Here is a 13,140-nt window from a genome sequence, read left to right as displayed (position 1 = left end):
CATGGATCAGCTCTTGGAATGCATCTGTAGTTTAGGAAACGTGAGGAATAGTGAACGAGGCTGGTCTTACTTTCTAATGAATTATAGATTTTACTTCTCCATAAACATGTTTCATACTCAGCTGGAGATAAGAAAATGCATTTTTATATTTTTATTAAATATTAGTTAAAGCAATATTTATAAAACATCTGTAGGGTATAAAGAAAAACAGTACACTAAATACGTAACCTACCCACAGTTTTAAAAGAAAACGGTAACAGTATCCTGAATATGTATCATTCCCTTGATAGTCTTTGTCACTTCATTCTTGAATTATGTCCTTTCATTTTCCTTCTATATTTCAAAATTAGACATTATGGTATTATTCAGTAAATGTTTGTATAGATTTACCCACATATTTGCCACTCTCCTGTCCTGCATTATTCTTACATCTCAGATTTCCATCTGGTATCATTTTTCTTCTGCCTAAAGTATATCTTTTGGGATTCTCTTTAGAGAGGAGCCACTGGTACTACATGCTCTTCAGTTTTTAATTTAGGTGAAAAAGTCTCTAATTCTGTTTCATTCTTGAAAGATCTTTTCATTGAATGTACAATTCTAGGTTGAGAGTGTTTGTTGCAGCCTCTTAAATATACTATTCCACTAACTTCTGGCTTTCTCTGTCAGTTCTAAGAAGTCAGCTGCCTGACTATAGTCAATCCTCGAATGAAAAACACCTTTACTTTTCACTTTAAACATTGTATCTTTATCTGCAGTTTCACCCTGATATGTATAATTGTTATTTTTTAAATTTATCACGCTTGGAATTTTTGCACCTTCTCAAAGGTACTGTAAGAGTCAAAAACAGACGTGGGCTCTGTCTTATGAAACTTGTGAGGAAATGAGAGAAAATGAAATAAACTCTAGACACAAACCTGATTTTGGATATATTGAATGTGATGCTTCTTGAAAGTATTTAAGTGGAGGTACAAAGTAGACAATAGATATATTCTGTATATATATAAACTCAGAAACTCAGAGAAATTTGGATTGAACATATAAGTTTGGACATCAGGTAGACAAAGGAAGAAAATAATATCATAGATCTGTTGAGACTTTTTAAGAAAATAATGTAGAGTGAGAAGGGATGAAGTCTTAGGATAGATCTTGAGAAATTCCAGTATTCGATGGCCGAGGAAATGGGGACTGAGGACTGAGAGGAAGCAACAAGGGACTAGGGAGAAGTCAGGAAGAGTCTATGTTTGCAGATTGCAATACAATCTTTAAATGAGATGGTCCTGAAATCAGACTTAAGTGGGTCAAGGGTAATGGAGAGAGAGAAAATGGAGGCAAGAAGTCATGTACAAGTCAATGTAGGCTAAAGTATGAGGCAATAAAGAACAGCTTTGAAATTTCAATGGGCATATGATTGCAAAGGTTGACTTGGTGCTCAGCCAGTATCCATTGTGGATTAACATCAGCCCTTCTGATGTCCTGAATCATTCAGAACCAGAATGAAGTGAGAGCCATTATCTGGGACATTATTGGTCTCATAGTGGTTAAAAAAAAAAAAAAAAAAAAAAAAAAAGTGACAGGACCATGCAGTTACTCTAAAAGCTTCTTCTTAGAAGTGGCACATATCACTCTCACATATAATTTCATTAACTAAAGGAAGTTACATGGCCAGACCTAATGTGAATGGGGGTAGCAATGGGGAGGGGATATTTTAATTAAATATACAATCTAATATGGTTAAGGTCTCATAGAGAGATTTTTTTTTTCATTATTTTCATTGTAAATGAGGAGAATGGGAAATGAGCGGCCCTGTGAGTTGAGAGAATTTTTTAAGGGAGATAATTAATGATGTTTAACTATCATGGAGGTGAATCTAGCTGTAAGAGAATTATTGACCATATTGGGAGAATAGGGTCTGGTTGATATTTTGAGGTTTCCAAGAAATAGAATCCAATTGAGGAAGGGTAGCCCTGGTCCTAGATAGGAAGACCTTCTCCCTCACTAATGAAATAAGTTTTAAAGAAGGGATAAGAGCTCCTCTAAATAGATTTGTAGGTTTGTTAGAGGGTACTAGATAGAATTCCAATATGTATGATGGTTTCTCTTTGCTCTGTGAAGTAGAACACGAGAAATATACTAAGACAATGGAGAAAAGTAAGGAAGGTGTCCTAGGTCGGAGAAAGCTAGGAATATAGAGAAATTCTTCAACTTGATAAAGAACATCTACAGACATCCTACAACTAACGTTATACTTAATGGTGAGAAACTAGAAGCTTTTCCCTCTAAGATCAAGAGCAAGGCAACAATGTCCCGTATCACCACTCCCATTCAACACTACTGGAAGTCCTAGCTAATGCGATAAGACTAAAAAGGAAATAAAATTTGTACAGCTTGAGGAAGATGAAATAAAGCTGTGTGTTCACAGATGACATGATTGTCTATGTAGAAAAAGAACTGACAGAAACACTAGTGGAACTAATATGCAATTATATGAAGGTTACAGGGCACAAAATTAATATACAAAAGTCAATTTTTCTTATATACCATCGATGAACCACTGGAATTCGAAACTAAAAACACAGTAACATTTACATTATTAGCACCAAAAAATTAAAATACTTAAATGTAAATCTAAAAAATACGTACAGGATCTGTATGAGGAAAACTACAAACTCTGATGAAAGAAATCAAAGAAGATCTAAATAGGTGGATATTCCATGTCCATGGATAGGAAGAGTCACTATGATTAAGGTGTCAATCCTTCCTCATTTAATCAGTAGATTTAACAGAATCTGAATAAAATTCCCAGCAAGCTTTTTGGCACTGTCAACCAAATGATTCTGAAGTATGTATGGAAAGGCAGAAGGCCAAGAAGAGCCAATCTAATAATAAAGAAAAAGAACAAAGCCAGAGGCCGTGCCGTCTCTGGCTGCCGCCAGGAGAGGAGCTGCTGCTATGTCCGCGCATCTGCAGTAGATAGTCATGAGGACCTGCTGCAGCTTCTTGATCAAGAGGAACAAGCAGACGTACAGCACCGAACCCAATAACCTCAAGGCTCCCAACTCCTTCCGCTACCACGGGCTCATTCACCGCAAGACTGTGGGCGTGGAGATGGCGGCGGACGGCAAAGGGATCGTGGTGGTCAGGAAGCGGAGATCCGGCCAGGGAAAGCCCCCCACTTCCTATGTGCGGATCACCATCAACGAGAATGCCCAGGCCACCCTCAGCAGCAACCGACACGTGATCCGAAAGAACAGGTACCGCCCAGATTTGCGCATGGCCGCCATCCGCAGAGCCAGCCGCCATCCTGCACAGCCAGAAGAAGCCTGTGATGGTGAAGAGGAAGTGGACCCGCCCCACCAAGAGCTCCTGAGCGATGTAACCCCTTACCCCATGCAATAAAACTGTCAGCTGACATGCCGCAAAGAAAAAAAACAAAAACAAAAACCCAGAGAACCGACAACTAATACTACTTGACTTCAAGATTTAATATAAAGCTACAGTTAGTAAGATGGCACGGTAGTGGTGAAAGAATGGAAATCATACATCAGTGGAATAGAGAGTCCAGAAATAGACTCATACGTTTATAATCAACTGATGTTTTACAAGGGAGAAAAGGCAATTCAATGGAGAAAGGATTGACTTTTCAACAAATGGTGTGTGAACAATTGGACATTCATATACAAAAATAATTTATACAGACTTTATTACACTTTTCACAAAGATGAAATCAAAATGGATCATAGACAAAAATGTAAATCACAAATCTATCAAACTTCGGGAAGATAGCAAGAGAATAAGCTAGGTGACCTTGGGTCTGACGGTGAATTTTTAGATACAGTACCAAAAGCACCATCTATGAAAGAAAATATTAAGTTGGGATTTACTAAAATGAAAAACTTGTGCTCTGCGGAAGACACTGTCAAGAGAAACAGAAGAAAAGCCACAGACTGACTGGGAGAAAATATTTGCAAAAGACATATCTAAAGAACTGCTATCCAAAATATCCAAAGAGCTCTTAAAACCCAACAGTAGGAAAACACACAGACACACAGACACACACACACACACACACACACACACACACACACTCATTAAAAAGTGAGGAAAAGACTTGAACAGATACTTCATGAAAGAAGATATGCAGATGGCAAATAACCTTAAAAAAAAGATGCTCCATATCTTATATCATCCCTTAGGGAAATGCAAATTAAAACAACAGTTACCACTACGTCTTAAAATGCCCCAAATCCAGAACACTAACAACACCAAATGCTGGCAAGGATATGGAACAATATAAACAATTGTCCATTGCTAGTGGGGATGCGAAGTGGTACAGCCACTTTGAAAGACAATTGGGCAGTTTTTTTATAAAAATAAACATTTTTAGCTACGATCCAGCAGTTGTGCTCCTTGGTTTTTACCCAAATGAGTAGAAAACTAATGTCCACACAAAAACCTGCCACAGATATTTACAGCAGCTTTGTTAATAATTGCCAAAACTAGGAAGCAATCAATATGTCCTTCAGTAGTGAATGGATAAATAAATGGTAGTATATCCAGACAATAAAATAATATTCAGTACTAAAAATATGTGAGCTATTAAGCCATGAAAAGACATGGAGGAACAGGGCTTCCCTGGTGGCACACTGGTTAAGAATCCGCCTGCCAGTGCAGGGGACACAGGTTCGAGCCCTGGTCCAGGAAGATCCCACATGCCGTGGAGCAACTAAGCCCGTGCGCCAGAACTACTGAGCCTGCGCTCTAGAGCCTGCGAGCCACAACTACTGAGCCTGAGTGCCACACCTACTGAAGCCTGCACACCTGGAGCCTGTGCTCCGCAACAAGAGAAGCCACTGCAGTGAGGAGCCCTTACACCACAATGAAGAGTAGCCCCTGCTCGCCGCAACCAAAGAAAGTCCGCGCGCAGCAGTGAAGACCGAACACAGCCAAAAATAAATAAATAAATAAAATGTTTTAAAAAATGTTTTTAAAGATATGGAGGAACATTAAATACATATTACTAAGTCAAAGAAGCCAGTCTGAAAAGGCTACATAGTGTATAATTCCAATTATCGTTGGCTCTTGAACAAAGCAGGGGTTAGAGTTGATCCTCTATGAAGTCGGAAATCTGTGTATAACATAGTTGGTCCTCCATATATACAGTTCCTCCCTCTATATCTGCAGTTCCATATCCATGGATTCAGCCAATGGTGGATCATGTAGTGCTGTAGTATTTACTATTGAAAAAAATCTGTGTGTAAGTGGACCCACGCACTTCAAACCTGTGTTGTCCAAGGGTCAACAGTATATGATGTTCTCGAAAAGGCAAAGCTGTGGAGACAGTAAAAAAGATCAGTGGTTGACAGGTATTCCTGGGGAGTGAGGGAAGAATGAATAATACGGATCACAGACAATATTTAGGGCAGTGGAACTATTCTGCATGATACTGTAATGGTGGATGCATGTCATCAGACATTTGTCAAAACCCATAGACTGTACAACTCAAAGAGTGAACCCTAAAGCAAACTATGGGCTTTCATTAATAATAATATGTCAGTATTGGTTCATCAACTGTAACAAATGGATGGACCATACTAATACAAGAGGTTAATAATAGGGGAAACCGTAGAGGGTGAGAAGGGTATATGGGGACTTTCTATAGTTTCCGTTGAAGTTTTCTACGAACCTTAAACTGTTCTAACAATAAAGTCTATTAATATAAAACATCGATATTAAGCTAATTCCTTAACCCGACCCTTTGGAGGAATCAGATAGATGTTATCTACGCTTAAGGGTTTTGTACTTTTCTCAAAAACCAAAGCCTACGATGATAGATGCAAGGTACAGCCACAGACTCATTCATTGTATGTACTAAGCTATGATATATTTATTAACGCTTAGACAAATAAACATGAATGTGTCTAGAGATGTGTTTCTGTATGCCATGCACATGTCTCTCCTAAGCATTCAAAATATTATTTAAATAGTTTGTGAATATGGTTAAAATCAGGAAGAAAAGTAAAGAGAAAAAGAGGGCAACTAATTTAACATCAGTTGATAAGAGGTACTGAATTTGCAGGAAGCAATGTGTTCTAAAATTGCTCCATGCTTACTCCTTTGCGTCTTTCCTCCATTGGTGTAAACCTTGACACGTTCCAGTGAATTCCCAATGTCCCTCCTCCTTCCAAAACCTATTCCTCCTCAGACTTTTGGTGAGGAAAAGCTACACTGACCTGAAGAGAAGCTGCCGTGCCAGTGATGCGATGTTTTACCTTTGCTGTGGAAACTGCATTAATGCTTGATTTAAGGACACACCGAGCCTTTATTTGTGTGTTTAATATCTGCAGACATCCTTGGCAGAGAGAGGACGCTCCACATTAGAGTTGATCCTCCTCACTTTTGGCCGGTAAATGAGCCAATCTGTTTTGATGAAGAGGCGGGTCAGGGAAATGTCCCTTTTACTTGCCACACAGAACCAGAAATTCTGACTGAAATATCAGAGTGGTGGCTTTGCTTCCGAGAGTATTTACTTTTAAGGTTCATTTGCTAAGTCAATTCAATGAAAGCACAGCAGTGAAGTCAGCTGAAACCTGGATTGTACGAACGTATTGAATACAAAGGAAGAGACTGTTTGCCCTCTTCAGTATCTGTTCATGTGTTAACTCTTTGTCTTGAAAATCTTGGAAGTTGTATGAATTTATCTTTGAATATTGACATAGGTCATTGGCAACCACATATATGCTATGTTAACTAGCATTTTGTCCCACCTAGCCTTTATTTTAAGATATTTCATTGTGATCTCTCTCAGTTGATGCACATCTAGATAACATCATTGTGTTTTCACATTGAAGTTTTTTTTAAAAAAATCTAAGGGTGCTATTTAACTGTAGACAATAAAAATTTATGGGGGGCTTCCCTGGTGGTGCAGTGGTTAAGAATCCTCCTGCCAACTCAGGGGACACAGGTTCGAGCCCTGGTCCGGGAAGATCGCACATGCTGTGGAGCAGCTAGGCCTGTGCACCACAACTACTGAGCCTGTGCTCTAGAGCCTGTGAGCCACAACTACTGAGCCCACATGCCACAACTACTGAAGCCTGTGTGCCTAGAGCCTGTGCTCCACAACAAGAAAAGCCACTGCAATGAGAAGCCCGCGCGCCGCAGTGAAGAGTAGCCCCCACTCGCCACAACTAGAGAAAGCCCATGCACAGCAACAAAGACCCGATGCAACCAAAAATAAAATAAATAAATAAATATTTTTAAAAATTAAAAAATAAATTTATGCATTCTCCATAAATGGCAGAACTTTGAAGTATTTTAGACGAGTTTATAGCATTCTTCTCTGTTAGATATAATAGGATATTAATAGCACAAAATTATCTTGCATCTCACGTAAAGGGTAACTGGTGCAAAATACAATGAAATAAAGTGAATTGAAAGAACGCGTTTGATATTATAGTAAAATAAATCGCAGCTTTCCTGACAACGTAGCCCAAATTTTCCACTTCTCTTTCCTTAACTATTTATAGATCTAAACTGTTGTCTTTATTTTACCGTGCATTTTCTCAGAGGAAAGACACACTATCAAAAGTTGAGTTATAATCCTAATAATTAAGGTAAAAATTCTGGTGTGTGTTTGTATGCTTTGTTCTGTTCGGGATCCTTCCCTGAATGAACCAGATAATTAATCATGTTCTCCAGAGTGGAAAATTGGCCTGATTAGACCAAAGTCAAAATGCAGTTCACTGCTAAGGTTAATTATCCAGTACCCTGGCTAGGTTAATAACTAATCTAGCCATCCAGTGGTCAACATGTACGAGATTGTGATTTGCATTTCTATTCGAGTAGGTGGACGCAGAGATAGAAAGGTATACAGGGCTTCTCTTTACTCATTGCAAGCTATAAATCAATGCTAAATTCATCCCAGGTTGCCTTGAAATTAGAAATGTCCGTGTGCACACTCTGCCTGCACCTGTTACTGGACCAAACGTGGGTCCCCTCCCCTGTGTGCAGTAAAGCCAATCTACTGACACCAGCTTGTGGTGAAGGAGAAAGTACAGCATTTACTGCAGGGTGCCAAGCAAGGGAATGGGCAGCTTATGCTCAAAAGACCCAAACGCTTAGATGGCTTGCAGGGAAGGAGTTTTAAAGGCAGTGTGAGGGAGGGGGCTGCAGGGTGCGTGATCGGCTCGTGCAGAATTCTTGGATTGGTTGGCATCAAGGTGAAGTTTCAGGCATCCTCAACCTTGTGGTTTTAACCAGTCTAGGGTCTGTGTTCTTGCAGTGAGCAGTTTTCATCTGGAGGGGGTCTGCTTCCTATAGAAACAACTTAGGAATGTGTGTCAGGCATTTATCTATCTCTTTCAGGGAACTGGGAGTTCAGTGTTTCTGCTATGTGGTGGATTTATAGTCTAAATTTGTATCACTTTCCCGACCCGACAGCTATTCTTTGTTTCTACATCTTCACATTCCTAATCATTATCGCTTGAGCCAGCCTTTTGAGATTCAAGAGAGGCCTGGGAGACTAAAGCAAAAGTCTTTTTCTTCAAAGAATAGGGACATGGGCATGCGTATGGTTTGAATCCCCCTTTTTGTTTGACACTCCTCAATCTTGAGAGGAACAAGTTCAGGAAAAGCAAGGGAGTAAAGTTTGGGATAGAGAGGTTAATAATAAACTGAGCAGAGGAACTCAGTTTTAGGGGGACTTGGTTTCACACCCCACCACTAAAGCAGTGAGTTCCTTGCGGGGAGGGACCTTGTTTGATTTCCCACCATGACCTCTGCGTGCCTAGCACAGCATCAGGACAAGATTGACCTTCAATAAATCTTACTAAATGAATCTGAAAAATTGACACTCTTTGGGGGACATCAGGGTCACATGTGGGTTTTACAATGAATGCTTTCCCAAATAGAACAAAGGAAAATGCTGCCTCCTTAGGCTGCATCTTTATGCTCTGAGTTCTCACTAGTTACCAGAGCTCCAGTTCCCATTACCATCTGCCTCTTCCTTATTTCACCAGTTTCTCTTTCATTTTTTTTTAACATCTTTATTGGAGTCTAATTGTTTTACAGTATTGTGTTAGTTCCTGCCGTATAACAAAGTGAATCAGTTATACATATACATATATCCCCATACCTCCTCCCTCTTGGGTCTCCCTCCAATTCTCCCTGTCCCACCCCTCTAGCTGGACACAAAGCACCAAGCTGATCTCCCTGTGCTATGTGGCTGCTTCCCAGTAGCTATCTATTTTACGTTTGGTAGTGTATGTATGTCCATGCCACTCTCTCACCTCGTCCCAGCTTACCCTTCCCCTTCCCCGTATCCTCAAGTCCATTCTCTACTTCTGCGTCTTTATTCCTGTCATGCCCCTAGATTCTTCAGAACCATTTTATTTTTTTTTTTTATATTCCAAATATATATATATTTGTATTTGTTTTTCTCTTTCTGACTTACTTCACTCTGTATGACAGTCTCTGGGTTCACCCACCTCACTACAAATAACTCAAATTTGTTTCTTTTTATGGCTGAGTAATATTCCATTTTATATATGTGCCACATCTTCTTTATCCATTCATCTGTCTACGGACACTTAGGTTGCTTCCATGTCCTGGCTATTGTAAATAGAGCTGCAGTGAACATTTTGGTACATGACTCTTTTTGAATTATGGTTTTCTCAAGGTATATGCTCAGTAGTGAGATTGCTGGGTCGTATGGTAGTTCTGTTTTTAGATTTTAAAGGAACCTCCATACTGTTCTCCATAGTAGCTGTATCAGTTTACATTCCCACCGACAGTGCAAGAGGGTTCCCTTTTCTCCACACCCTCTCCAGCATTTATTGTTTGTAGATTTTTTGGTGATGGCCATTCCTACTGGTGTGAGGTGATAGCTCATTGTACTTTTGATTTGCATTTCTCTAATTATTAGTGATGCTGAGCATCCTTTCATATGTTTGTTGGCAATCTGTATATCTTCTTTGGAGAAATGTCTATTTAGGTCTTTGACCCATTTTTGGATTGAGTTGTTTGTTTTTTTGATATTGAGCTGCATGAGCTGCTTGTAAATTTTGGATATTAATGCTTTGTCAGTTTCTTCATTTGCAAATATTTTCTCCCATTCTGAGGGTTGTCTTTTGGTCTTGTTTATGGTTGCCTTTGCTGTGTAAAAGCTTTTAAGTTTCATTACATCCCATTTGTTTATTTTTGTTTTTATTTCCGTTTCTCTAGGCATTGGGTCAAAAAGGATCTTGCTGTGACTTATGTCATAGAGTGTTCTGCCTATGTTTTTCTCTAAGAGTCTTGTAGTGTCTGGCCTTATATTTAGGCCTTTAATCCATTTTGAGTTTATTTTTGTGTATGGTGTTAGGGAATGTTCTAATTTCATTCTTTTACACGTAGCTGTTCAGTTTTCCCAGCACCACTTATTGAAGAGGCTGTCTTTTCTCCATTCTATATTCTTGCCTCCTTTATCAAAAATAAGGTGACCGTATATGGGTGGGTTTATCTCTGGGCTTTCTATCCTGTTCCATTGATCTATATTTCTGTTTTTGTGCCAGTACCATACTATCTTGATTACTGTAGCTTTGTAGTATAGTCTGAAGTCAGGGAGCCTGATTCATCCAGCTCTGTTTTTCTTTCTCAATATTGCTTGTGCTATTCGGGGTCTTTTGTGTTTCCATACAAACTGTGAAATTTTTTGTTCTAATTCTGTGAAAAATGCCATTGGTAGTTTGATAGGGATTGCCTTGAATCTGTAGATGGCTTTGGGTAGTATAGTCATTTTCACAATGTTGATTCTTCTAATCCAAGAACATGGTATATCTCTCTGTTTGTATCATCTTTAGTTTCATTCATCAGTGTCTTATAGTTTTTTGCATACAGGTCTTTTGTCTCCTTAAGTAGGTTTATTCCTAGGTATTTTATTCTTTTTGTTGCAGTGATAAATGGGAGTGTTTCCTTAATTTCTCTTTCAGATTTTTCATCATTAGTGTATAGGAATGCAAGAGATTTCTGTGCATTAAATTTGTATCCTGCTACTTTACCAAATTCATTGATTAGCTCTAGTAGTTTTCTGGTAGCATCTTTAGGTTTCTCTTTGTATAGTATCATGTCATCTGCAAACAGTGACAGCTTTACTTCTTCTTTTCTGATTTGGATTCCTTTTATTTCCTTTTCTTCTCTGATTGCTGTGGCTAAAACTTCCAAAACTATGTTGAATAATAGTGGTGAGAGTGGGCAGCCTTGTCTTGTTCCTGATCTTAGTGGAAATGCTTTCAGTTTTTCACCATTGAGGATGATGTTGGCTGTGGGTTTGTCATATATGGCCTTTATTATGTTGAGGAAAGTTCCCTCTATGCCTACATTCTGGAGGTTTGCTATCATAAATGGGTGTTGAATTTTGTCAAAAACTTTTCTGCATCTATTGAGATGATCATATGGTTTTTCTCCTTCAATTTGTTTATATAGTTTATCACATTGATTTATTTGCATATATCGAAGAATCCTTGCATTCCTGGGATAAACCCCACTTGATTATGGTGTATGATTCTTTTAATGTGCTGTTGGATTCTGTTTGCTAGTATTTTGTTGACGATTTTTGCATCTATGTTCATCAGTGATATTGGCCTGTAGATTTCTTTCTTTGTGACATCTTTGTCTGGTTTTGGTATCAGGGTGACGGTGACCTCTTAGAATGAGTTTGGGAGTGTTCCTCCCTCTGCTATATTTTGGAAGAGTTTGAGAAGGATAGGTGTTAACTCTTCTCTAAATGTTTGATAGAATTTGCCTGCGAAGCCATCTGGTCCTGGGTTTTTGTTTGTTGGAAGATTTTTAATCACAGTTTCAATTTCAGTGCTTGTGATTGCTCTGTTTATATATTCTCTTTCTTCTTGGTTCAGTCTCGGAAGGTTGTACTTTTGTACGAATTTGTCCATTTCTTCTGGGATGTCCATTTTATTGGCATATAGTTGCTTGTAGTAATCTCTCATGGTCCTTTGTATTTTTGTCGTGTCAGTTGTTACTTCTTTTTCATTTCTAATTCTATTGATTTGAATCTTCTCCCTTTTTTTCTTGGTGAGTGTGGCTAATGGTTTATCAATTTTGTTTATCTTCTCAAAGAACCAGCTTTTAGTTTTATTCATCTTTGCTATCATTTCCTTCCTTTCTTTTTCATTTATTTCTGATCTGATCTTTATGATTTCTTTCCTTCTGATTTTGCAGATTTTTTCTTCTTCTTTCTCTAATTGCTTTAGGTGCAAGGTTAGGTTGTTTGTTTCACATATTTCTTGTTTCCTGAGGTAGGATTGTATTGCTATAAACTTCCCTCTTAGAACTGCTTCTGCTGCATCCCATAGGTTTTGGGTTGTCGTGTTTTCATTGTCATGTGTTTCTAGGTATTTTTTGATTTCCCCTTTGATTTCTTCAGTGATATCTTGGTTATTTAGTAGTGCATTGTTTAGCCTCCATGTCTTTGTATTTTTTACAGATTTTTTCCTGTAATTGATATCCAGTCTCATAGTGTTGTGGTCAGAAAAGTTACTTGATATGATTTCAATTTTCTTAAATTTACCAAGGCTTGATTTGTGACCCAAAATATGATCTATCCTGGAGAATGTTCCATGAGCACATGAGAAGAAAATGTATTCTGTTGTTTCTGGATGGAATGTCCTATAAATATCAATTAAGTCCGTCTTATTTAATGTATCATTTAAAGCTTTGTTTCCTTATTTATTTTCATTTTGGATGATCTCTCCATTGGTGAAAGTGGGGTGTTAAAGTCCCCTAGTATGATTGTGTTACTGTCAGTTTCTCCTTTTATTGCTGTTGGCATTTGCCTTATGTATTGAGGTGCTCCTATGTTGGGTGCATAAATATTTACAGTGGTTATATCTTCTTCTTGGATTGATCCCTTGATCATTATGTAGTGTCCTTCTTTGTCTTTTGTAATAGTCTATTTTAAAGTCTATTTCATCTATGAGAATTTCTACTCCAGCTTTCTTTTGATTTCTATTTACATGGAGTATCTATTTCTGTCCCCTCGTTTTCAGTCTTTATGTGTCCCTGGGTCTGAAGTGGGTCTCTTGTAGACAGCATATATACAGGTCTTGTTTTTGTATCCCTTCAGCCAGTGTATGCCTTTTGGTTGGAGCA

At 38.4% G+C, this 13,140-nt stretch overlaps 1 pseudogene; it reads left to right on the top strand.

The window, feature by feature from the left end:
* The first annotated feature begins 2,949 nt into the window (after nucleotides 1–2,949).
* On the top strand, nucleotides 2,950–3,367 carry LOC116739162 (annotated as a pseudogene).
* The last annotated feature ends 9,773 nt before the right edge of the window (nucleotides 3,368–13,140 follow it).

The sequence above is a fragment of the Phocoena sinus genome, chromosome 14, assembly GCF_008692025.1.
Source record: "Phocoena sinus isolate mPhoSin1 chromosome 14, mPhoSin1.pri, whole genome shotgun sequence".
Classification (NCBI taxonomy): Eukaryota; Metazoa; Chordata; class Mammalia; order Artiodactyla; family Phocoenidae; genus Phocoena; species Phocoena sinus.
This window is presented reverse-complemented; position numbering and strand designations above follow the sequence as displayed.